The sequence below is a fragment of the Passer domesticus genome, chromosome 3 (assembly GCF_036417665.1).
Source record: "Passer domesticus isolate bPasDom1 chromosome 3, bPasDom1.hap1, whole genome shotgun sequence".
NCBI classification, from domain to species: domain Eukaryota; kingdom Metazoa; phylum Chordata; class Aves; order Passeriformes; family Passeridae; genus Passer; species Passer domesticus.
In genome coordinates, this window is record NC_087476.1 from 3,777,030 (window position 1) to 3,801,420 (window position 24,391).

General features: G+C 46.3%; 1 long non-coding RNA gene across 4 annotated transcripts; it reads left to right on the forward strand.

Annotated features, from left to right (window-relative positions):
* The first annotated feature begins 1,059 nt into the window (after positions 1 to 1,059).
* LOC135295828 (uncharacterized) lies at positions 1,060 to 6,248 on the forward strand. Of its 4 annotated transcripts, none has more exons than XR_010357898.1 (4): positions 1,060 to 1,404; positions 2,144 to 2,712; positions 5,259 to 5,486; positions 5,944 to 6,248. It is a non-coding gene; the product is annotated as an uncharacterized LOC135295828 (long non-coding RNA). The 4 variants fall into 4 exon arrangements; XR_010357900.1 differs by having other exon boundaries at positions 2,144 to 2,278; XR_010357901.1 differs by lacking the exon at positions 2,144 to 2,712.
* The last annotated feature ends 18,143 nt before the right edge of the window (positions 6,249 to 24,391 follow it).

Consider the following 24,391-nt stretch of genomic DNA (forward strand, 5'->3'; position numbering starts at 1 on the left):
ATTGTGAATCAGATGTGTTCGTTTTATAAATATCTTTTGAAGAAAATCAGTGACTCTCAGAGCATGTCTTTCCATGGAAGCAGAAGGGTTTATATACTCTTGGGAAATATTACTGCTGAATTCCCTGGTTTTGGTCCCAAAAATTCCATCCCCACTACAGGAAAAAACAGCGGGGACACAGGATAGGACAACTACAGCATCACTTTGGGTTGTTCCATCACCCTAATGGGAATATCATCCTCCCCTTCCCGTGCTGCCCATGGGAAAGAGTCCCAGAGCTGGAGGTCCTGGCATGGAATGAGACCAGGGCAAGCACGCAAAAGGAGGGGGGATGAGGATGGAAAGGGCAGAAGAAGGGGCAATGAGGATGAAAAGGGCAAGGGGAGAGGTGAGTTGTATCGATTGGTGTGTGAAAGGCTTCCCGGGAGCCCCGTTGCTGAGAGACAGCCCTGGGAGATGCAAGGCTGGAATTAATAACTGCTCCATTGGGGCCCTGTTTGCTCTCCTTGCCCAGAGCCCGAGGACTTTGGTCGCAGCTTATCGCCCTGCAGAAAGCCCCAGGAATGCAGTCACAGGCAAATGTGCTCGTTCACACGACATCTATTAATCAAACGACTCCCCCACCCTTTAACCCTTCGCAGCTCAGGGAGGGGGAGGAGGTGAGCATGGCCCTGCTTTGTCTAAAATCAGGGTCCCAGAAGTCTCTTCAGAGATAGGGGTAAGTTACTCCAGTTAGGATACCATCCCCTTACTCTACATCCAGTGTTTTCCCGAATTCTTATGGGATTTGTTTTGGTACTTGCACCTGAAGTCATCCTATTCCAGTTAGGGGCCAAGCACCTAACCACTTTAAAATGCTTTGGAAGCCCCAAATATTGTCACTGAAAAACTACCACAGACTTTTCTTCCTCTTCACTCTGTTTCACACTTGCTGTGAAACATTCACACCACGGTGGTTCTGCAGCTCCCCTGAGCTGTGGTTCTTCCACAGCTGTGCACATCTGCAATGGGATTCTCTCTGCTCTGACATCACAGAGCCCATCAGACACACCCTGGGGACACAAAACACCACAGGCAAATGTCCCTGCTGCTGCTTGGAGCAGGTAGGATTTACCCCAGCTTCACAGAATCATAGAATATCCTGAGCTGGAACTTGGCACCTCCATGGCAACACCAACCACCCTAGAGTTATGGAATCATGGAATCATGGAATCCTTAAGGTTGGAGAAGATCTCTAAGATCAACGAGTCCAACCATTAACCCAGCAAGGTCAGGTCCACCTCTAAACCATGTCCTGAAATGCTGTCTCCCTCTCATCTTTTTGCTGGCTGTTTTAGTCTCTGAAATATGCAAAGAAATGTGCTCCTGCCTTCAGACTGAGGAAGATTTTTAGGCTTTTGACCTGTAAGCAGTTATTAGCCAGTTCAATTAACCAGAGAGGCTCTGTAGGCCTCCATGGTGAGGGAAGAGGCAGTGGCACCTCCTGAGGACAATTCAGCACACCAAAATTAGGCTCCTGCTCTGTAACACCCCCTGGAAATCATGACCTGCTGCATTAAGTGTTGTAAACTGGCCAGGATGGACATTGCTGCATTGGTTACCCTGAGATGTCACTTCATCCTTGTCCACGCCCTGAAATCCATGGGATGGATCAAGAAGTAGAGGTCAATCAAAAATACCCTTCAGGAAGGTAGCAGGGATACCCCAGTGCTGTAAGACACATGTGAGCCTGGAAAATGCCACTTGGGCACTAGGAGATGTCTCCTACAGAGGGTCTGGAATGATATCCAAGGAGAAGCAGCTGGGACATGAATCCCACCCATCCTACCAGTGGACTCTGAGCAGCCTCTGGTGTGGTGACCCGGAGTGGAGGCTGATGCTGCTCCTCCCTGTCCTCTGTCCCCTGTTCCTGGACAAACAGTGCCCAGTGATAAGTGACCATTTGTGAAAGGGGTGGGGACTCAGCAGCCTCAACCAGCGTGCTCAGGTCCCCATCACCTCAAGTTTTCCACCCTGGCTGGCATCTCCTCACCCAGTGCCACCCCAGGAGCCCTGTAGGGTGACAGGGTGAGGCCCTGGCTTTTGCCCCTGACTAGACCAGGCTGGAGGATGGGGTGGGTGACTTTTAGCCTTCCCACACCAGGAAGGAAGGATGGATTTTTGTGCGTCACGTCCTGAGAAGTTTTTAGCCCTGGGTCCCTCTTGTTGGCCTCATGTCAAGAAGGAGGAGCCATGAGCTCAAGGAATTTGAAGGAAAGCAGAAGGCACCATGCCAGAGGTGGGATCTGGGGCATTTTTACTCGCTTTTGGGTTCTTTGCCTAATTAATGAAATCTCACAAGGCCAAAGTGCCAGGATCAAAACCCCCTTCTTGTCAGAGCAGGTTTCATGACTCATGACAGTAAAAGAGAAAGGACATTTTTATTATCTGGCATTTTTAGGCATGCAAAGTTTGGGGTTTTCCTAGCTGTCAAAGAAGGAAGCACATCATTTAGGACTGAGCCAGTTCATTTCTGAAGCATCACCACAGTCCAAACTCTGTTTTGAGCCTTCAACATTTTCCCCTCCAGATCTAACTGTGCCTAAAATCACAGATTTCTTTTGGATTAAATCAATCCAAAAGATGCACTACAGCTTGCCATGGGTCTGTTTTCTATGGGACCAGAGTAAATCCCTTCTGAACCATTTGCAGTGAGGACATCACATGCTCAAGGTCAATATTTTGGCTGGTTTGTCTTACTCCTATATGATGACCTCTCCTTCTGCTTTTCCACAAGTTATTGAGTAGGATTTGTCACGTGTCTGTGCAGCAGAGGGACCTGCTGGTGTCCCTGCATGAAAGACAAGCAGAACTGACTGATTCCTCATCCCATTCCTTATTTCTGATGGCTCAATGAACAGAGAAAAATAAATATAAGCAGGAAAAATAAAAGTATTATGAGTTCTGCAGCTCAAACAACCTCCAGCAAACCAGGTATTGAGAGGGAAGAGGGAGAAAAAATATTGCACAAAGCAATTTGACACTTTTACCTGTAAATAATTATTCATCCAAACTCCAGTGATAAGGACATGACACTCTCCAGGCAGATTAGGACCTCATTGGAGAGGAAAATCCTTCTTGTTCCCCCTCTTCCCATATTGTTCCCAAAGAGTTAATAATAGCAAAGCAGGTCTGCAATTAGCCGGGAATAATGGGGTGTGATTGGGGCACTAAAGAGGTGGAATTGATTTTTTTTTTTCCAGGCTTTCAGCTCTAGAAGCCCCTCCCTGACTTCCTGGTAACTCATGACCAGCAGGGTCAATAGAGCAGAAATCCTTCTAAAGGGCCAATCTGTATTTGAATTATTTAAACAATGTAGTACAGCCAAGTTAAATGGGGCTTATCAAACGTTACACCTCTCCAGGCACAATTGGAGACAGAAGGATATTAACTGCTGAACACTCCACCGATGGCATGGAGAGAGCTGGAAAAAAAGGAGAAAAAATGGGAAAAAAAGGGGGACCAAAGCAGGCTGATTTGGGCAAGGGGAGAAGCAGGTGCTTGTCTAGAGATGGTATTTTCTCCCATTTGGAAACCCTCCATTCCTCTCCTGGATATTGGCTTTACCCATCCTAATAAACCCCCCAGTTTGGGGGTATTTAACTCCTTAACATGCATCATCTCCTCCCCTTAGGATGAGAGCAGCTGGAGGGATCTGGAGGATACAGGTCTTTTCTTCACCCTTCTGGAAAGGAAAATAAGGAAGGAGCTGTTTCCATGTCACATAGGCTGGGGTTTATTATCCCCAAGTGTGCACTTTGCCCAGGGAGGGCTGGGCAGGAGCTGCCTGCAGGGCACAGTGGAAAAAGAAACAGAAAAATAGTAATAGTAATAATAATAGTAGTAGTAGTAGTAGTAGTAGTAGTAGTAGTAGTAGTAGTAATAATAATAATAATAATAAATAATTATATATTACATCGAATATCTTATATAGCATATAGTATCTATTACATATTATATAGGTATAATAATAATAATAATAACAATAATAATAATAATAATAATAATAATTATTATTATTATTATTATTATTATTATTATTATTATTATTATTATTATTATTATTATTATTATTATTATTATATTTTCCTTCAAATTTGAGAGCCAGTCAACAAACTTTTCTCAGCAGCTCCAAGAGGTGGCAGAGAGTATTTTTTTCCCATAAAAATATACAGTTTGCTTAGGTTGGGGAGCTGAGAATACATCCAGGAAAACAGCACTTGATTGTCTTATGAATGCGAAAGTAAACAAGAATCCACCTGGGTGTTTTCCTGGTCCTGCTTTATCCCAAAAAAATTCTTGGTGTTTCAGGCGACCGGATGTGCATTGGGAAGCTCGGGGGTCCCAGGTGGGATGCAGGGGGTAAATAGTTCACAGGTAATTCATGCACTGACATTTTCACATGACTTATTTGACCTGGAGAGAAAACAAATGTGTTTGCAAGTAAGAAACAAACTGCAAACAGACCCCAGAGGAGCCTAAATTCACCAGATGATGTATGGATGGGTGAGAAATAATTCACCCACATACAACTATGCAGTAAGGATAGAGGGGGAAAAGATTTGTAAAGATTCATGGATCAAAAATGCATAAATATTGGTTAAGTGAGCCACAAAGGTTTCAGCAGAAAGCCTCAAGTTTAAAGCAATTGAGAAAAGAGGGGGAAAGAAGATTAATAACACTGGCTTAAGGACACACATCCTTCACTTACACAGCTACTGTGCTCCCTCTGAGCTAATTAACCCCGTTAATTAATGGGGTTCAGGTATCAACCCCCCGAGAGTGGATTTTTGTGGGGCTAGGGGATCTTTGCCCACCCTGATCTGAGCTGCCATGCCCAGGCTGGACCTTCAGCTGGAAAGTGCAGCCAAGAGCTGGCCAGGAAAACCCAGAGGGAAACATTTCCTGCTGTGAAAGGCTCTCCCATCCAAACTGGAACATTTCAGGAGACATTGCTGATTTCACTGAGGTTGTTTTTTTTTTTTTTTTAAAGAAAAATAATGAGGGGAAGGAGAGGAAAGTTTTCCTGACTCTGTTCCATCCTTTTTATCAGAAGTCAGGACTATAAGAAGGTGCCTCGCGGCTCAAATCCAGGCCGGTGCTATCTCAGTATTTGACATTATTTGTCATTTGGGGAAGAATTTCAAAATGTTTAGATTTCGTTACGGTTCAAAATGAAGCCCCAAACTCAACTTTTCCTCCCCCTCCTTACCAAGCAGCGTTTGCCACCCTTCCCCAACCACGTTTTAAGGGACAGAAAAAATCCCCAAAACATGTTTTTTGGGGACAACGTCTGAAACACAACCGGGCACTGCGTTTGCTCCCTGGACTCTGTCGGATCCAGCCCCGGGCAGCCTCTGCCTCCCCTCCACGGGGGAGTCCTGTCCCTGCCAGCTCAGGACGTCACATCTCCAGCGGGTTCTTCCACCTTGGGCGTCCTGCTGAAGGTCAGTGTGGCCAGCAGCCCCTGCTTTCGCACGCTGCCTTCGCTGGGAGGGGACGGGATGGTCACAATATTGGGAAAGCTTAGCCCAAGCAAGCTCAGGGTTTATAAACTCCTGGCCTACCCCGCAGGCTTGCAAGGTCGCCCCTTATCTGGGTTTGCAGAGGGTTTGCAAAGTGCTGGCGGCCCTCCAAATATGTTTGGGAGTTTTTTACTCGAACCTAAGGCTGCCGGACTCCCACATTTGACATTTTCCAAGTGCCGCGGGACGGCGAGGGAACAATGTGTGATTATGGCAGCTGGCTGGGATCGGGAGAGCTGCTGGCTGAGGCTTTCCAAGAGCCAGAGCAAGTGTGAAGGCTCAGCAGCCCTGCAGGAGCCACCTTCCCCAGGGATGCTGCAGGGTGGAGGGGGTGTTGGGCAGAGCCGGTGCTCACCCCCTGGAAACCTTTAAATTGCAGATGGAACAAAGAAGTTTTGCAAAGGGGGGAAATATCTTTATCTCTGCCTGGTTGCCTCTGCTCTGCCTGCACCGTCATGTTGTGAAAGCCTGCAAGAATCCGTGCGCTGCTCAGCCCCATTTCACAAAGAAAAGAGACAAAAAGTGGCCACATGGATGATTTGGGGTCCTAGAGGAGCTCATGGACTTGAACCAGGGCTTCTCCAGGTCTACATTAACCCCTGCATTCACTCTTTTGCCCTTTCCTGCCTTAATTAATCCATTAGTAGCAAGGGCTCACCATAATTAAAGAGCTGGATTCATTAATGGATGTAGTCAATATTGCACAATAATTTAAATGAGCTGGAGGTGCCCTAATTCTCAGCTGAGAATATTCCCATTATTTTGGGGGGGAAAAGGGAAGAGAGGAAAACCACGCTGAAGACAGATAAAAATACAAACTCACTCGTTGTTTTATTTCCCCTTTTTCTTCCTTTTATCTCACTGGAAAACTGAGTGTGCAGGACAGGGAGTAAAAGAAAACAAAAGAAAGAGGAAGGAAAATTAAAAAAACAAAAGTGAGTGTTTCTCCTTCTTTCTCAAGAAAACAAGTCCAGTAAACTTCTTCCAAAACTGTTTTTCACCAAACAGCCGCCTGCACTGAAAAATAATTTTTTTTTTGGAGGAGGAATGAAAGGAGAGGAATGGCTGGGGAGAAATGGGATGTGCTTAAATACAAATTGCACTGGAAGTGCAAAGGGGGTTATTAGTCAGACAGGGAGGATTATTTTACATCTCGACCACCTCCACAACCACGCGTGCAAGCGCTGCATGAAATGTTGCCTTAATCATCCTGGTCAAAGTCCTTTGGCTACAAGCAAGGCCTTGTTGTACTGGGGATTAACAGCGGGGAGAAATAATAAGGGATTCTATATACACAATTTTCTGGCTTTGGTTGGAAACCCCAGGGTCAGAGCAAAGCTCTGATTTCAAACAACTGTATTTTGAGTGATCCTGTTTATTCCAAGTGTCTGCTGAGGCTTTGACTCCGAGCTATTAATACAAAATAAATAATTTTCGCACGAGCTATTTTTACCTCCCTTGCCAGAAAAACGAAGCAGAAGTGACACGTGTGAGCAGCACAGAGGCAGCGAGGTGGGGCCGTGGGCTTCTGGGGTTTTTTTGGCTGCTGGATGACACGCGGAGCACTGCTGGCTGAGGATGCTGAGGAAGACCATCAGTTAAAGATGCTTCTGCAACTCACACGGGATGGTGGGGGGGCTCCCAAAGTGCCTTATGGCATTTTAACTGCTGCTGTTTGAGAGAGGCTCTGACCTGACCCTCTGAGTGCACTCTGTGAGCCCAGATGATGCAGATGTGCTGGTACAAGATCTGGGGGTGTTGCAGATGCATCCACAGGACTGTCGTTCTGTGGGGCTCAGGGAAAATGTGTTTTTTTTGGGAAGTAGCATCCCTCCACAGGGATTCCTCGAAGAGTCTCACTACCTGTGGTGTGGGACCCATCCAGGCTGGCTGGAATGCACTTGGACCCCGAGTTTGGATGCTCAGGGCAGGGAGCAAGAGGTCAGGAGATAAAGGCAGCGAATCCCTGCTCAGCTGTGTTCCCAGCAGATGCCAGGGATGAGCTGTATTTGCACACCTGGGGCTGAGCCCCCTCCCATGCCAATGGCTCTGCAATCACAGCCCACCTCCCTTCTCCAGAAGCTGCTTCCCTGCTCCCCTTTTTGCAGGTTGATGTCTTCAGCACAGCAGGTCTCTGCACCTGGGTGCAGGATTTCAGGTCTGGTGATGGAGTGAAATGAGAGGGAAGTTCAAACGGTGCCAGGCACTCCAGGAATGAGGAATGAGGGCCTCAGGGACAGGAAATAATCCTGCAAAGATTCTGCATAGGCCACTTGGCTTCTGGATGTGTACCTGAAGGGTTTGGGGGCACAGCAAGGTGAGGAGAAGGCAGCTGGTGAAGGTGCCAAGTGGTTGCCTTTCAAAATCCCAGCCCTCAGGAAGAAATTCTTCCCTGTAAGGGTAGGAAGACCCTGGCACAGGTAGGGAGGCTTTCCCAGAGAAGATGTGGCTGCCCCTGGGTCCCTGGAAGTGTACAAAGCCAGGTTGGATGGGGCTTGGAGCAACCTGGGATAGTGGAAGGTGTCCCTGCCCATGGCAGGGGGTTGGAACTGGATGAGCTTTAAGTCCCTCCCAACCCAAACCAATCTGTGATTCTGTGATTAACCCCTGTCCATGTCAGGAATTCAAATCAGCCTGGGAAAAGAGGGAATCCCTGCTCCCACCATGGCCCCTCCATCAAAATAAGCACCAGAGCTCTCCCATCTCTGCTGGATGTGGATCAGGGAGGGATGCAGCTGATCCCGGGGTGTTTTCCATGCTCAGACACACACAGGTACAGGGAAGGACCTTCAAGGCTGCTGCACCAAGGACCTGGTGTCCAAGGCTGCCTCCAGGGCAGGCGGGGGAAGTGGCTGCTGCAGAGACTGGGGAGGCACTCGCTGGAGCCTGGGAGTCTGCAGGGAGAGCAAGCAGCTGGAAAAGTGCCTGGCGTTCATGTCTGGGTCATGTCCCTTTGGTGCTGGGATTGAAGGATCCATTGAACTCTGTACTGATCAACAGAGAAAACTACCTTAAATTATCAGGTTGTAGAAAAATATAATATTTTTTTAAGCTGCAAGGTCTCCAAGACAGGACAGTGTCTCACAGTGGTGTAAAATCTCAGTTAAACTGCTGGGATGCAGAAGCTGACAAGGCTTTAGATACCCAGGTGCTTCTTAAGGGAAAAAAATTAAATTGAAGATAAGGATTTAATCACATCCATATTGATTCTGGTTCTGGATATCCATTGTTTATAATCTTTGATATTCTTTTATGTTCTTATATATAAAGAATATATATAAGAATATATATATAAAAGAATATATATATATAAAAGAATATATATATAAAAAATAATACATATATAAGAATATATATAAGAATATATGTGAGTGTGTATATATATATATATATAAGAATATATATAATTTTATAATATTTTATATTCTTATATATAAATCTGTTATATTTGTAAATCACTGCAAGATCAACTCCATCTCATCTTTTTCCACCAACATTTCCTTCCACTTTGGAGGAAGGAAGCACGAGCACAGTTCATCACTGTCACAAGTTACACATGTCAGTTTTCCATGTTTGGCAAAGTCATGGCTCAGCTTAACCCTAGTGCAAAGCACCAGCTTGGTTTCATTGTCACCCTTGGATATTCCAGTTTTCATGTTAAGAAGGCCTGGATCTTAAACACAGCACCTGGACACACAATAATGAAACTAAATACCAATAAAATCATGTGGATTATGCCCATTATTCCTGACACAGCTCAGGATCTCCAAAGGAAACTCAGGAATAACCCAAATGTGGGGTCCCACCAGCGCCCAGGCAGGAGAGCCGAGGGGCCAGCTGGCTTTCCATGAGCCACAGGCATCTATTAACAACCAGCTCTGGGCTCCTCTAAGTGTGCTCAGCCTGACTCGGGTTTATTGGCATCACCCATCTCCCAGTAAATGTGATAAGAGGGGCTGATTAGCCATGGCCATCAGACTGGGCTCGGAACAAGTCTCCAGCTGGGCTGTCTGAAGGCTCCTGACCACATGTGCTTCCCATGCCACGCTTCCAGGCCCAGGAGGCTCCAATGAAGATTGTCCCTGGACCTCATTGTTTACATTTAGGCCAGCATCAGAATTAAGACCAATTTAGCTGCCCCTTCTTTTCCTTTTGTTTCTTCTCCCGGCTCAGTCTAAACATGCATCTTCAGAAAGAGACTTTTTTATTGCCAAGACAACACGTGATAAGGAAAGATCATCTGTCTTCAAGAAAACGACTTCTGTGGGGTTCAGAAAGTGGTCCCAAGGGGCTGATTCCAGCACAGGAACAGCCCCTGGGGAACATTAAGGAATTACAACCCTCACGATAAGGCACTTTTCTTTTATAGTTTTTTATTTCATAGCAATAGTCACAGCTTACAGATAAGGGCAACATACATTTTGTTTAACTAGGCTCTTGTTCCTTGGTGTGGGGCTCAGAGTGAACTGGCATCCATCAAACTCTTTTGTGATTTACATGAATACCTGATTCTTCTGATAAGGGAAAGTGTAAGTCAACACAGTTCTGTTGTAATTGGGTGTTACCTGTTCAGATACTGAGCTGCTATCTCGGCATCAGCTCACAGAGAGCTCCACTTTACCTTTCCTTGCTAGGTGCACAGAGAATTTCTGCTGCTTCTGCACTGGCCCCAGGTGTTGCAAGAAGCTGCCTGGGTTCTTTCAGTCTCGTGGAGGTGTCCACAGGATGCTGGAGATGCTAAAAGTCCATGAGCATTCAAACATTGACCAGAAAAAATGACATAATTAAAACCCCCAGTTAAACCCCAAATCCCCACTTCTGGTTCAGCACAACCCTTGGCATGTCTCTGTGTGTTCTGCCAAAGATGTGCTACCACATTCTTATTTTTCTGATATAATTATTTATCTTAGTGAGCAATATTTCATGTTTATAGTATAAAATAAATATTCCTAATGTTTGTAACACTGCAGCAATCTCTGCCCCTCGGCATACCAGGACTCCTGTGCAGTAGATGATAGGGATACTAAAACAACTCAAATCATGAAAATTTGCAGCCTAAAATCAAACCAGAAACAGATCCCAATAAGGATTTGATGACTTCCACAAACCAGGACTTCTCAGAGGAGAAACTGTAGCTCCTGTTACTTTTAATTAGATGTCAGTGCCCCAGGAGAAAACTTCTTTACTTCTAAAAGCACCTGGACTTCCAGAACAAGAGTGACTTGAAATGAAAAAGCAAGGAAGGGAAGACCACGATCAGCCTGAATCTCCCACCTAAAGCCCCTGAGGGCCAGAATATTTAAGAAATTAAATGTAAATCACTAATCAAACCCACTCATTTTGGATAAGGAATGACCCAGAGACTGCCCAAGGTTTCCTTTCTGCCTGACATCTTCAGGAGAGCTGAGCTCAGGAACCTGAAATGGAGAAACAGTGGATTTTGGCCAGGTTTTAATACCAGCCTGCCACAATTCTGATCTCCCTGGCCTAAGTGACACAAAGCTGCAGGGTCCTCTCAGCAGCTGCTGATGGAGGGGTCAGGAAAACATATCCCAGTGAGATGCACACTGGGAAGACCCCAAAGGGATATGGATATGGGATGTGGGAATGGATATTTGGATGCATCTCCCTCCCCAAATCCAAAAACTAATTGGAGCAATTTGCCAGCTCCGAGCTGGGACAATAGAGGAACAACCAAAGGTCTTTTATTAAACCAAATTATCCTCTTGATGTGGTCTCACCTCCTTGCCATGAATGGGCTGCTCATGGCAGATGTCCCCCAATTCCAGCCATATTCCTTGTGCTGTGCAGGATTTTATGGCAGTACTGAGAAAGGCAGATGTGTAGATATGTATTTATATAAAATGCCGACTTTGCCAGCACAGGAGAGCTCAGGTTTAAGAGGCAATTTCCTGGCTTAGTCTAATTCTCCTATTAGATGTTTTTCTTCACACTCCACCTTCATGGCAGACATCCCCAAACCCCAGTGATATCCCTGTTTTAGTCCTACACCACTTCCCACGTGGAAGGAATGTTGTTTTCTGCCAGCAAACACCCAAGGTTGGATGAATGAGAGGAGAGGCAGGGCAGATGCAGCCTTCTTCTTCCCTGATGTGGGATCCAGGTCCCCAGCAAGAGTCAAACTCAAAGCCTGATCCCTCCTCAGCCTCCCCAAAAGCTTCTGCTCAGTGCAAAGCCTTGATGGTGCCTCCTCATTTGTGGAAGGCATAATTTAAACCACCATTGTGGCCACACCTGGCCAAGGCCCCTCTCTTTGGAGCTCAAAATTGGTTGGGTGGGCACCTCTGGGCATGGGGAGATCATGGCTCTGTTGGCTTCAGGTGTCCTTGGAGGCTGGGAAGATTTGAAACTGGGAGAGACCTGGAAAAATGCTCTGGCCCATGTGGTTGAAAAGGCTGTGTTGGCTTGGGTTTATGAGTTTAAAAGAATTTCTCAGCCACTTTGCTAAGAGCAGGGTTTTATGGCGGTACTGAGAAAGGCAGATGTGTAGATATGTATTTATATAAAATGCTGACTGTGCCAGCACAGGAGAGCTCAGGTTTAAGAGGCAATTTCCTGGCTTAGTCTAATTCTCCTATTAGATGTTTTCCTTCACACTAAGTGAAATTCTGACTGAATTAAAGACCCGCTTTTCCTCTTATCTGCTGCTGCTCTTATCTGACTCCGAGGAAAGACTGGGAGCAGAGACAGCCAGGGCTTGCCATTTTACAGCTCTCCTTCCCACTTTTCCCCTGGGCTCACATCAAATGCCTGGAAGATTTGTTAAAAACCAGCCTGTTATGCTCAACACAACCATACAAAGGGAACAGCAATGGAAAAGACACAAAGTAGGTTCATTTCCTGAATTTTTATTTTTTTTTTCCTAGGGGGATCTCCCAAAATCTACAAACCCCACAAAACTGTCTCCCTGGAGCAGGGACCATCCTTTCCATTGAAAGATCCAGGTATATTCACTTGTGTGAGTTTCTAAGGGTGTCATGAAAAAGGAAAGAGTAAAAAAAACCACAAAAAACACCAACCCAGCTCATTATTTATTGTCACTGCTCCTTTCTGGGTCCTGAGCCAGGTCGGTACAACCAGCAGGAGCCAAGACACCTCAGCCCCCTCCCTGACTCCACCACTGACTCACTGCTTAGCCCTAGGCAAGTCCCTTCACTTAATTTCCATAAAATCACAAAATAATGTGGGTTGGAGGGGACTTTTTAAGGGTTTTGCTTCTTTCTCAGCAAAGTCTCTGTCTTGACTTTGTCAGTTTTAAGGGAGCAGGATTTGTTGGTCCAGCATCAAACTCATCACCTCCTACTTCCAGCTGATCCTCTTCATGCCAAGCTGAAGCAGTGCTTGCTCCTAATTTGGGTAGCCCTTAACCAAGTACCAGCTTTTATTCTTGGATTTTTCGCTGGAGTCTTGGCTCACTGTTATTCAGTTTTATCCAGTTTTTCTCTAAGCCGTCCCTTGCCCCAAGCCTCTGCCACCCTCCATGACTGAGTGCCCAGGCTTTGCAATGAGTTGGCTCTGCCAAGAGCTGCACTTCTCACTCAGGCCAGCTTTATCAGGGCTGCATTTCCACCGTGTGACATCTCTGTTCCCTAAATTCCCAGCACACTTCCAGGCACAGAGGCGTTTAGAGCCCTTGAAACCAAATTAGCCACTCTCCATTTTGCTCACATGCAGGTTTTTTATATTTATCCCTAATTCAGGGCTCTGGCAGCCCAACTCCCTGCAGCACCCTGCTGTCTCTAGCAACATCAAACAAAAAACACCCCCAAAATGGGTCCTTTCTCACTGGATGTGGGCATCCTTCCAGGAAGGGCCCTGCTCTGTGGTCAGCTGGGAATTGCAGCAATCTTTAGAAGAGAAGGACCCAGGGAGAGCTCAGAGCCCCTTCCAGAGCCTAAAGGGGCTCCAGGAGAGCTGGAGAGGGACTGGGGACAAGGCATGGAAGGACAGGACAAGGGGAAATAGCTTCCCACTGCCAGGGGGCAGGGAGTGATTGGATATTCTGCTTGTCTTCCCAGCCTCTTCCCTCACCTCCTGGCAAATTTTGTGAAAATATCCTGCTTTGATTTCTGCTCCCCCTCTGTAAAACCCAAGAGAAATCTGCTTCCCCTGAGACTGTAGTGAAAAGGGATGTACAGCATGATGAAATGATGGCTCCTGGATGGACTTGCCTCTTCCTACTTGGAACAGATACAGATCTGGCCCAAAAATTCCACAAAAAAAAAAAAAGTCTGAATATTTTTAATACACTGGTCTGATTTAAAAAGAAACAGAAACCTTGGAGTCATAAAGCAGGTGGGTTTTATCACCTCTTTCTTTATATAATTTGGCTGGAATGTCCTTCTCTTTTAAGATGAATGAACCTTCTTGCTGACAGCAACTCCCTTACTTTCTGCTTGCAAACCAAAATTGATGGGATTTTAGGGGATTTTCTGCTAGGAAAAAAAATAAAACACCTTCCTCATTGGAAAGTGTGTCCACCTGTGGTTATGAAAAGCTCTGGAAAACCAGAACAACCTTCTGGGGAAGTTACACCATATGGACTGGAATGGGTTGGGCTGGAAAAGAGCTTAGAGCTCATCTTGTTCCAATCTCCTGCCACAGGCAGGGACACCTTCCACACTTCCACCTTCCAGGTTGCTCAGAGCTCCACCCAAAATGGCCTTCAACACTTCCAGGGATGGGGCATCCACAGCCCAGGACATTTCTGGTGTCTCCTGCTGCAGGTTTGGTTAGCCAGCCCCTGTAAGGGACATAAGGACAGTTTTAGGAGTCCTGAGATCAGGTGAGCATCCCTGCAGCTACATCAGGGCTTGGACCTCTTCAAAGCTCAGATGGATCAGATTTTGGGCACTTTGGTCAGTGCCACCCAAGCGTGCATGAGCCCCATGCTGGATCATCACAAGCATCACCTCAGTGACAGCTGAGCAGGGATAAACCTCTGGACTCCTGGTATTTGCTTAGTAAAGTTATTTTTTTTTAGCAGGAAATTTGTGGCTTAACCTCTACACAAATATCCTTCCAAGAACAGGTATGAGGACTCAAAGTCCAGCACAGCATAAGCTGGAGATCTTCAGAACTTTCTTGAACAACCACAGATTTTTTTGTTAGAAAATAAAATTTTCATTTCTTCTAGTTCATTACACGGGCCTGAATAAAAAATACAGAAGCCTGCTACACATTTTCTTTAGACAAGGCTTATCCCAGACAGCTGGAGCCTGGACTTTGCTTCTTCCCACCCTGTGGATTATGAAGGTTTTTTCTTGCTCCAGCAATAGCCTGTACTCACTAGAAGCCACCTCTGCATTTCAAGGGCTCTGCCAAGCAGACAGGATATTAATGAAGTTTAAATGAAGAGCTGCTCCCTCTTGCAGCCATTTGATCCTGTCTTTTGATTCAGTAAAACCCTGGCAGAGGACTCCTGATCTAATCACGGGAGCTTGCACTTGGTGATCCAATTACTGCCATGTTTCTGGAAGTTTGTTTCTCCTCTGATGAGAACGTTTAAAGGTGTGAACTTTTCAAGGGCTGTCTCAGCTCTGGGATCTCATTTGGGGAAGGCAGGAATAAAATGCTGATGTTCTACAGATTTGAGCTGTCTTCAGCCAGTCTGTGAATCCTGATAGTTGGTGCTTATTTCTGCTCTTACCTACAGGTCTCCACCCCTCTGCCAAGCCTGGCTTGAATGAATCAGTCAATGCAAATGTCATCTGGAGGGATGTGCAGCCAGCACATTCACTCAACCTCATTTTTAAAGGGGAGGCTACAGACAGATAACACAGAAACTCTTTTCCAGCCCTTCTCCAGCCCAGATGTGAACAAGTTTACAGGAAACAGTGGACATAAACTAAAACACAAGAAGTTCCACCTCAACATGAGGAAGAAATTCTTCACGTTGAGGGTGGGAGAGCATGGAAACAGCGGCCCAGGGAGGGCATGGACGCTCCCTCTTTGGACACATTCCTGTGTCACCTGCTCCAGGTGCCCCTGCCCTGGCTGGGTGTTGGACTAATGATCTCCAGAGGTCACTTCCAACACTAAAATTCTGTAATTCTGTGGAAGTTGGGCTGAGAACTGGTGATTTCACTTAATGAGAGAATGCAGGACTTCTGCTTTGCCCACTGATTTTTCAGCACTGTTGCCCAAACACCCTCACATTTTACCCTCAGTCTTTCATGTCCAAAGGTTGCCGCAGTCACGGATCCCACCATGTAGGGGAAAGAGGCTCCCAGGGTCTGCCCTGTGAGATAACATCACCCCAGTGACTCCCAGAGCCCTTCTTGAGGTGCTGCTGGCCAGTGTTTGCTCATGTCCTGGCATTGTCCCCAGCCCTGATAACTCCTCTGGTCAAGGCTATCGCCTCATCAGCATCAGCCCCCCACGTTTGGCAGGGAGGACACCAAACCCTCTCTGCTGATAGACTTATCCCTAATCCCATTCAGGACCGTTTTGATCAATGGATAAATCTCTGTTTGTGCAGCCAAATCCCTCCTGCCTTGTCTGTGGGCTGGGTGTGGGGATAAATGTCCTCAATGTCCCCCTGGGCTCGTGCCATCCCAGATCCTGACGATGTGGAGAGCACGTCCCAGCCAAGGCTTAACCCCATGGGCCTTTTTTACCTTTATTTGAGCAGATGGACATCTGAGGTTCCAAAAAGGGGTGCTGTGGCCTCTGCAGAATCCCAGGACAATTTAAAATTGAGCTGGGAATTCCCAAAGCTTAAGGACATCCCTCTCTTCCAGCAGCACTGCACCAGCTCAGGGTGTTTTTTGTGCTGGCAGCTGAACACAGAAGACTTGGCCAGAGACACTTTTCCACCTAAATTCCCAATATCTTTTTTAAGACGTGACCATTTGCTAAGCTTTATTTACCTAGCAACCCTCTTCCAGTCAGTGGGGAGGAGATAAGGACATATGAGGAAACCTTGATCAGATCAGGACCCACCTGACAGGACAACAATGGGGTGGAAAAGAAGAAAGAACAAAAAGTAAAAATAAAAGCCCTTGATGATCCAGGCTTGAAGAGAGGCCAAATCTGAAGGGAAGAGTAAATAATTCTCTTTTATTTCTTTTACAAATGTCAGAATAAAGCATTTGGCCTCCAGCATTAAACCAGCAGCAGAAATAAAAAAAAAATAGAGAAGGGGGAAAGATATATCAGAAAAAAAAGGAGAAAAATAGGAAAAAGCTATATATATACAATATATAATCTTTCTCTTTTTTTTTCCCAATGTGAAATTGGTCCAGAATTATGAGGAAAAGAAAAAAGAAAATTGTAGCACCAACAGAAGATGTTTTCACCACATGGTCAATACTGGTGGCCAACTACAAGGGAAGGAAACAAAGAGCATTTCACAAAAGGTTCTGCCCTGGAGGCTCAGCTGGGCCTCTTCAGATGCTTCCCAGTAGTGTCCAAATTATTGGACATTGGAATTATTCTATTATTGGTGGAGAGGGACAATCCTTGGAGGTGTCCAAGGGATGACTGGATGTGGCACTCAGCACTCTGGGCTGGGTGACAAGGGGGGATCAGCCACAGGTTGGACTCGATGGTCTTGGAGGTCTTTTCCCACCTAATGACTCTGTGATTCCATGATTCTTTGATGTGAACTCATGGCATCTTAACTCCCATCACCTCTGCTCTGGTGATGATATCCCAAGGACAGACAAAGGGCAGGAAATGGGGCAGGTGCAGATGAGGCCCAAAGATGTTCTTCACACAACCAGCCGCTGGGAAATGGAAGATTCTGGGGTGTCATCAAAAAATCCCTGTGATTTCATCCAAATGGGATATGAAATGTGGCAATCAAAGAACCACAAAATCACAGAATGGTCTGGGTTAGAAGGGACCTCAAAGTTCATCCAGTCCCACCCCATGGGCAGGGACACCTTCCACTATCCTAGATTGCTTCCAGAGCAAATCCTCTGTTCTTCCTAAGAGTTCCTGTTCCTCAGGACAGGAACAACGTGACCTCTCTGTGATGCTGGGATTTGCTCAAAGAAGATGTGAGCAGAAGAAACATCTGCAAGGGGCAATGGTAGAAACAGGAATCTGATGCCAAAATAAAAAAGCATTGGGGACTTCTTACATATCCTGGTATTTGTGATGGAGATCTGTGGTTATCATATTTTTAATTTTCCATGTAAGAGGAAAAGCGAGGAAGAAAGAATTAAACATAAACAGCCCTGGGGTTTTTTTGGCTTTTTTCCCCCCTTTGTGTATTTTGTTTTTGCTTGAAATGGTATAAAATGTAACAACTTTTTCCCCTGCTGTGTTTTTTCTCACTGTGCACTGTGAACAGTCAAGGCTTTTTTAATGTAAAAAGAAGGCTGAATTCTGAAAATGTTCTTTATTCTCTATACAAGCCACCCTCCCCCAAAACAAGGCGAAGAATTCAGATTTTTTCATCTATAATTAGTAAAATCATTAGACACATTTAAACTTCTTGCTTAGAGCAGTTCAAACCCCGCTTTTCTTTTTATTGTTTATCAGCAATTCATCCAGAAAGTTTTTAGAATTTTCTTAAAACACGCAAACCAACCAAAACCAAACAAAAAAGCCCAAAGTGAAAGCAAAAATCAATTAAATTAAAAATAAAAATAAAAAAAAAAAAACCCAACTATTAAACTTTGGAACTTTGTCCAGCCAGAACCTACCAATATTGAACATTCCAGTTTCCTGGTTCTGTATTTCCACCTCTTCCGGATGGAACACAAATAACACTTTCTTTAATTTAATTTTGGGAAGATTCTCCATTAAAAAAAAAAAAAAATTGTTCCTTAATGGGTTCTATTTCTTTCATGGGTGTGTTCCTGGAGTGAACATTACACGTGCAGTTTTACCACAGACTGGATGGAAAGGTGCTAATTTTCATTGTCAGAGAAAGACAGTTCATCAAGAACAGATATTTTGGGAAGGAGCCCTACGTGAGGTGCCTGCAACCATTTATCCATGCTGGTTTAGGTATCTTTGGGTGTTAACAACTGGAATATGCTCCAATGCCTCTGGTGTCCTGCTGGAATTACATTGAGATTTCACAGCTGCACTGCCAAAAATCCATAATCCCGTGAAAAGGCACAGGACTAAGTGCTCTGGGAGGGATGGGTCCTGTCCTGGATCTGCTGTCCCCCACAAGGCCTTTAATCCCCCTTCCCCTTGTCTTCCCAGATAATAAGATCCACCTACCCTGCAGTGCTGTTGGGAGGCTTAGCGTGGTAATCTTTATAAAGTGCCAGGGGATCTTTTAGAAAAGAGAAAAGAAAAAGAAAAAAAAAAAAAGAAAAGAAAAAAAAAGGAGAAGAAGAAGAAGGAAAAAAAAAGTAGGATCCAACCTGATTTTGGTGTCACACAGGCAAGGAGTGATTCCCAGAGAGATACAGATGATCTGTAAGCTCCCTTCCAACCCAAACCATTCTGAGATTCCATGATTTTGTGGCAAAGAAATGCTCAGGATCAGGATCAATTATCACTGCAGAGCCCAGCAGCCACCCCTCACTTATGCTCCTGGCTGCCAGCGAGGGTGACACTGCAGGGACATTTGACCTGTCCCTTTGAGATGTCTCTGCCTTTCTGTACTGAACCAAATCTGCTTTGTCCACCTTGTCCCTGGAGGGTAGGACAGGATGGAGCCAAGCCCGAGCTGCTCTGTCACACAAGCCAAAAGCCAATTTCTGGAGAAGGGAATTCTCTGGGCAGATCTTAGAACAACTTCCAGAGCCTAAAGGAGCTCCAGGAGAGCTGGAGAGGGACTGGGAACAAGGGATGGAAGGACAGGACATAGGGAATGGCTTCCCACTGCCAGAGGACAGGGATGGATGGGATATTGGGAAGGAATTGCTCCCTGTGAGGGTAGAGAGACCCCGGCACAGGGTGCCCAGAGAAGCTCTGGCTGCCCCTGGATCCCTGGAAGTGTCCAAGGCCAGGCTGGACGGGGCTTGGAGCAACCTGGGACAGTGGAAGTTGTCCCTGCCCATGGCAGGGGGTGGAACTGGATGATCTTTAAGGTCCCTCCCAACCCAGACCTTTCCACGATTCCCTGCTTCTGTACAACAGCCAGAACCACACATTCAAGCCCAGAATTCTCCTGTCTCTGACTGGTTTGGTGGGATTTTTGTCCATTTCAACTAAAACCCTCCAAAACTTACAGCATTGCAGCAGGGATTCCACCTCTCTCCTGCTGCACTGCAATTCTTGGGAATCACATCATTCCGGACTTGTCCGGTGCATGAAAACTCAGAGGTGCATCAGCTGCCCAACAGATACCACAGTTTGTTAATAAAAACAACACTGCAGTAATGATCCAGGAATGAGGGCTAATTACACACAAATTTGGCAACATACCTGAGTATTCTTTCCCCATGCACTGCGCTGGAGTTTTGCCTGATGATATTATCACTTTCTGATAAAATGAACTTTCATGTCATCATGCCTTTTACAATTACAGCCTATGGTATATTTTCTTGCTTTTCCCCAAAATGCCACCTTCACCCAGGGTCTCCCATCCTGGACAGCATTCCTAGGTGGGTGTGAAGATGCAGGATGGGTCCAAAAGCCAAAGGCAGACTGGATTTCAGCAGATTTAAGGGAGCATCAACTCTGCTTCTCTCTGGTAACACTGCTGCATCAAAAATGGTGCAAAATAAAATCATGCACCAGTGATATTTTTCTTTACAAACCCAAAAGAGGAGAAGAAGAAGAAGGAGCAGGATATTCCTGATGGTAGAAGGAAAATAGGATCTTTATTTGTGCAGCCATAAGAATCCCAGTGGCATAGTCTGAATTCCTGCTGCCCTGAGAGATGCTGGGGAGGGCTGCAATGTTCACTTGGCTGGAGAACAGCAGTGCAAGGGGGATTTTGGTAGGATATTTCTGGAAAATTGGGTGGATGTTAATTAGGAAATGAAAAAAAAAAAATCCCATGTTGCTGCCTCAGCTCCAGAAATTGTTGTGTAGATGACATGGAAATTAAACACAATCTGAAGGAACTCTGGCAGCACTTAATAGAACCATGGAATTGGTTAGGTTGGAAAAGCCCTCTAAGATCACTGAGCCCAAATATTCCCCCAAAAGTGCCAAGGCCACCACTGAGCCCTGTCCCAGAGTTCCACAATCACACACCTTTTAAATCCCTCCGGGGATGGAGATGCCACCACTGTCCAGGGCAGCTGTGCCAGGGCTGGGCAGACCTCTGAGTCCTCCTTTCCTTTATAAAGTTGAGGCCAGGGGATCTGGGAGAGGCTGAGTTCCAGCCCAATGTCCAAAGTTCAGGAATTCATATTCTCAGAGAATTCAACCGTTTGCAAATCTAGGTGAAGAGAGGAAGATTCCCAGAAATTCCCATCTGTCCCCAGTGTCTCTTGCAGGGGGATATTGCCAACCTCAGATCACAAATTCACCCTACAGCAGGGAGTTTTTCCTTTTCAAAAAAGACAATTTTTCACTTTTTTCCCCCAAGTTTTCCTTTTTAAAATTGTCAGTATTTTGTGGTTTTTTGACTGGCATCTTGTCCAAGGTCAAACCATCCTCCTGCATTACCACTCAGTCCCGCCAGCACTGCCTGCACATGAAACCTGCTTGTCCTTTGCTCATGTGAGTGCATTACACATGGATTTGGGCTCGGAAATTCAGTGCTTGGACATTTTGCCATGAAAAACTATTTTGGCATAAACGCTATTTTGGCTTCATGGCTTTACTTTTATGTGAAATTTACCTCTTTTCTTCATTGCTTTTCTCTCCGCAATAAGTGGATTAATTCAACCACTGATACATCAGCGCAGAGAGAGAAACAATTTTTTTCAGCCCAGAAGGAACTCAGCCACAAAACCTCTGTCCTCACCCTGAATCTGCCACCTAAGGGGCGGAAGATTTGGGTCAGGACTGGCTTTTTTTTTTTTTTTTTCTTCTTTTTTTTTTTTTTTTTTTTTTTTTTTTTTTCCCATCGCCACATCCAAGCTCGGCGCTGCGCCTCGCGGTGCGCGATGCTCGGAGGCAGCGCAGGGGCATCTCCCGGGCCCCGGCCCTGCAGCCCTTCCCTTCCCGGCGGCGGCGGGGCTGCCCGGGGCGCTGACCCCAGCGCCGGGGAGTCTGGAGCGGAGCCGGCGGCCGCCGCTCGCCGCCGTCAGCCCACACCTCATCAATAGGGGCTGACAGCCCCGGCCCCGCCGCCCCGACGGCACCGCCGCCGGCACGGCACGGCTTGGCACGGCCCGGAGCGCGGGCTGCTAGCGGGGAGAGCCCCGAAAGGTGGGGTTGGAGGCAGCGCCATCCAGCCGGGATATATTTTGGGAGAGAAGGGGCAGAGTCGGGGTGCAGAGAGCCCCATGGCTGCAGGTAACCCCAGAGCGTTACCAGGATTATCCAGGGATGCCGGCATGGCCCCATGGGTCTGGGATAGACGCTGCATCATTGTGAGGGGCTACAAACTAAAATCCCCGTGGGATAGGGATATCCATCCCCGATGGATATAGGGATATATGGATTGAGGGGGTCAAGGGGCTGGAAGGGGGACACAGGGGTGTAGGGGACCCCACAGTGACAGGTAAGGGCACCCAGTGAGTGGTACAGGCGAGTAGGAAGGTAAAACACGTTGGTGAGAGAGATTATACACACGTGGATAAATAGATGGATAAATAAATGGATATTCTGGCAAAGTAGATGGGCACCAAAAAAGCGAATAAGACACAGGAATGAGTTGGGAGTTACAGAGATGGATGGATATAGGGATGTATGGCTATATGATGGATATAGGGATATGCAGATAAATGATGGATAAATGGATATATGGCTAGATGATGGATATAGGGATATACGGATAGATGGATAGATTAGGGATATATGGACAGACGATGGATATAGGGATATATAGATAAATGATGGATAAATGGATACATGGATAGATGATGGATATAGGAATGTATGGCAGTATGATGGATATAGGGATATATGATATGGATAGATGGTGGATAGATGGATATATGGAGAGATGATGGATATAGGGATATTTGGCTACATGATGGATATAGGGATATATAGATAAATGGATATATGGATAGATGATGGATATAAGGATATATGGATAGATTAGGGATATATGGACAGATCTTGGATAAACGGATATATGGATAGATGATGGATATAAGGATATATAGATAAATGATGGATAAATGGATATATGGATAGATGATGGATATAGGGATATATGGAGAGATTAGGGACATATGGACAGATCTTGGATAAATGGATATATGGATAGATGATGAATATAAGGATATATAGATAAATGATGGATAAATGGATATATGGATAGATGATGGATATAGGGACATATGGATATATGGATAGATTAGGGATATATAGATAAATGATGGATAAATGGATACATGGATAGATGATGGATATAGGAATTTATGGCAATATGATGGGTATAGGGATATATGATACGGATAGATGATGGATAGATGGATATATGGAGAGATTGTGGATATAGGGATATATGGATAAATGATGGATACATAGATACATGGATAGATGATAGATATAGGGATATATGGATATATGGATAGATTAGGGATATATAGATAAATGATGGATAAATGGATACATGGATAGATGATGGATATAGGGATATATGGATAGATTAGGGCTATATGGACAGATCTTGGATAAATGGATATATGGATAGATTAGGGATATAGGAATGTATGGCAATATGATGGATATAGGGATATATGGATAAATGTATACATGGACAGATGATGGGCGGTGATACTGGCTGTGGTTCCGCATTCCCAGGGCTCCATCCCAGGCATCTCCAGGCACAGCAGCCTTCCCCGCCCGATGCACGAGGCTTTTCCAGCCTCTCCAAGCATGGGAAGGGGTTTTCCATCACCGCTGCTCTTCCCACCAGACGCGCGGGGCTCTGCCGGGGCCGGTCGCTCCCCGGCAGCCGGGATGTCAGGGCAGGTGCGCTCCGCACGGGTGGCTTCGCTGTCACTGCGCCAAAGCGCGGCGACAATGATGACAGCAGAACCGAGTGCCGCGAGTGGGCGGCAGGAGCCCGGCTGGTGACGCTCCCCCCTGTCCCCAGCGGGTTCCCCCACCGCAGGTGGTGTTCGCCCGCTCGTCCCCGTGCTGGTGGCCTCGGGGATCCCCCATCCACGGGTGACGCCTGTCCGCAGATGCCACGCAGACTTTGGTCGCACCGCCGGGGCGCAGCCCCAGTCCCCCCGGGGAAGGTCCCTCTGAGCTGGGCATTCGCGTCTCCCCGCTAATCCAGAGAATCCCAGACCGGGAAATTCAGAGCCCTGACGTTTTAGGCTCAGCTCACTCGATTTTGGCAGTGAAGCTGGCAGGGATGGATTGATCCACGGTGAATTTTCAGTGTTCTCTGGGACACATCTGTCCTACCCACACACACACAGGGGCACAGACACGCAGGGCACCACATGTCCTGTGCTTCCCGTTTCCTAAAAAAGGAATTTTGGATTTTGCCTGTGCCCCGATTTCCACGACACTGACCCTCACTTCTCAGCCTCTCCCCTCCTGCTGCATCAGAGCAGGGATCGCTGCTTCACACACCTCTGCATCCCAGGGATTTGTCCCCTAGGAAATCACTTGTACTTATTCCCACTGGTAAAAAAATGGGGGGAAAATCCAGGAAAAAGCAATGGACCCCCAGTCCATCCCCCAAACGGGTGGGAAGAGGCGATGCCGTCCCGAGACGTCTCCTGGCTCGCAGGGAGCCTCGTCCCCCACTCCCGGCCATCCCCCACTCCCTAAATACCGCGGTCCTGCCGCGCAGCCCCAAA